Source organism: Rhamphochromis sp. 'chilingali', assembly GCF_963969265.1.
Source record: "Rhamphochromis sp. 'chilingali' genome assembly, chromosome: 6".
Lineage (NCBI taxonomy): Eukaryota > Metazoa > Chordata > Actinopteri > Cichliformes > Cichlidae > Rhamphochromis > Rhamphochromis sp. 'chilingali'.
The window spans coordinates 23,725,373-23,727,996 of NC_137933.1; the positions used below are offsets into that span (position 1 = coordinate 23,725,373).

The 2,624-nt window shown below is 35.9% G+C and overlaps 1 long non-coding RNA gene across 1 annotated transcript; it reads left to right on the forward strand.

Moving 5' to 3' along the window:
• Positions 1–1,096: 1,096 nt before the first annotated feature.
• Positions 1,097–2,264, forward strand: LOC308398493. Its single transcript, XR_013971958.1, has 2 exons — positions 1,097–1,430; positions 2,017–2,264. It is a non-coding gene; the product is annotated as an uncharacterized lncRNA (long non-coding RNA).
• The last annotated feature ends 360 nt before the right edge of the window (positions 2,265–2,624 follow it).

A 2,624-nucleotide genomic window follows, 5' to 3' on the forward strand; every position in this document is an offset into this window, starting at 1 on the left:
ATCCAACAGCTTAAACTGTCAGAAGAGTCATCATCCGTGTCTTCTGTTCGAACACATTTTATTGTCGTGCGGTGAAATCATATTTGTTTAACGACCGCTCTGCTTAGATTGGGCGTATATTATTATTGCGTTTTCATTTTGTTTTGAATTCAGGCCAGTGTTTCGACTGACTTTCGGAACAATTTGTTTTTATATTTTTTTGAAAAGGCAGTAGCGCCCGTGCTACAAAAGGGACTTCAAAATAAAACAGAAGCAGCATTGGTAGTCTTTTACTATTCAAATTAAGTCATCTAAAAGCATACAGCGTAAAATTATTATAGTATTTTAAGCAGAAATTCATAATTAAGCACTGAGGAGGCAAAAAAGCAACCTGTTATGAAACCGTTTTTATTGTCTACTTTACATAATACACTTAGGAGAAAGGGTGGGTGGGGGTTGGACTGCGATACAACACATCTACAACTGCACAAGAGTTGCTAGCTGTAAATAAAAGCTATGTGCGTTTTCCTGGAATTAAGTACAGCTGTGTGGCAATGGAAAGGAAAATGCACGAAGACGATGAGAAACACTGAATAACACAGACAAAGTGGGACAACGTAAGCAGAAAAACGTGTTTGTCATCTGTGTCTCAAATTAGCATGTGTGTGGCTAAAATGCTTGTTTTTTATTAGTTTTCCACAGTTTTAACTATTTATCTCTGGTACATTTAGTGCCAAGGGTTGATATAATAACAAGACAAAGCTAAAAACCTGTTTGCAGACAGTCTAGTTAGTAAAAGTGTGCAGAAAATTAAGCACACATGTTACTCAGAAACAGAGGTGTGCTATAAATTAGAAGTACCCAAAAGGTTTGTTTCCTTTTTCAAACTAGCATCCAGCGTAATGGTTACGCTAAGAGGATTTGAGATTAAACAAGTTGAAAAAGAAAACTTTTTGAGCTCCCAGATGACATGACTCTTTTCTACCTTTATATTTGTCCAAGGCCATTTTGGACAATAGTTGAAATCTGGAGAAATCCTTTGGAATTCGGAGCAAAATATAGTGCAAAATATAGTGACCAGTATGCTCCAGCAGGAAGCAGCATCCTACACAGCAAATTCAAAAGTGTTAAATTTTTTGGTGTTAATAGTCTCCTTGCAAAAGTAGAGTTAATTTTACTCTAAGCAGAGTCACATTCTTTTAATGTAACTCTGAGGTGTAAAATGATAGTAGTTAAAATCGAGTGTTAAAAATGAGTGTTTCTCTGTCAAATCTGGAGGTGTTACAATGGAAACATTAACTCTTGACCTCTTAACTCTGAACTCCTAGAGGGGCTATGACACCAACAGAGTAAATTCACAGACTCCGCCCCCAGCACGGCTCCAATCGAAGCTGAAGTGAAGCTGTTTCAGAACATTTTGCTCTACATATTTGAGTTGTTTGCCATGCTTGGTAAGTCATTTTTTTCAAAGATTGTTTCAATTGTTATTAGCTTTTACTTCTGTGGCTCTTTGAAGTTGAGACAAAGCTGTGTGAAAGGCATTAGCCATGTTGCTCGCTGATAGCATAATATTCTGTTTTAGCTAGCTGAAAGGTATTGTTGTTTGCGGGCAAATACCACAGCCTTGAAAAAAAGCTTGCATGTGAATTTTGAGTCAAACTTTTGGTCAAATACACCTAAAACAATGTGTAGAATGTGAAATGTTGGTGTAATGGTGCTACTTGAAGCCTGAAAACGATCGCCCATAAAAAAAACAACAACGAGCAAACAGCAGTAGCTGACGTCCTGACTGGATTCTACGTTAGCATAGATCCCTCCAGAGTTTTGTGCACACGGTTTAGGTAAAAATTAAAAAGGTTGAGGTTTTACATTTAGTTCAGTATTACCTGTTGCCTGTGTCTTTGTCTTTTGGGAAAATACTTTACACAAGTAATGGCTCAAAGAGGATTCCTTTTTTTTTTACTGTGCTGCAATTGTTTACTGGATTATTTGTGCCATTAATTAGTGTCAACTAATTTTTATTCAATCTCCACACAGGATATGCTTGTGAAGATGGAATATGGGGGAGAGCAGAAGTGCGTTGAAGTTCCACAAAGGGATGAATGAAGGACATGCATATTGTATTGAAGAAATAAGTGATGAGAATGCTGTTATTTGCATTTACCATGTCAGACCTTTTGATAAACAAAATTCTAATGAAAGTGAGAACATGTATACTGTTACATCTTTCAGAAAATGTTTTGAATTGGGGTGCACAGTTCAGAATAAATGTTTTTCAAAAACCATTGCATCTTTTTAGTAAATGTTTATTTCCAAAAGAAATTTCTAGAAGTTCAGAACAGTAAAATTCCCGCTTTTTAGAATGAATTAGAAGATAACTCTTACGTAGTTAAACTAAAATACTCTTTGAGAGTTAATATATAAACTCTTAACACCAAGTGTTAAATTATCAACTCCAGACAGATTTGGTGTTTAACACTAAATCAGAGTTAACGTACCAACTCTCCAAAAAGAGTTAAATTAACACTCTCTGGTGTGGACCCATATAGACACTTTAATAGTGTTGAAATCAAATCCGACAGTGTTAATTTGGACATGCTGGATTTGCTGTGTAGAGTGACATCCTAGATAAAAGTATTTGTTTC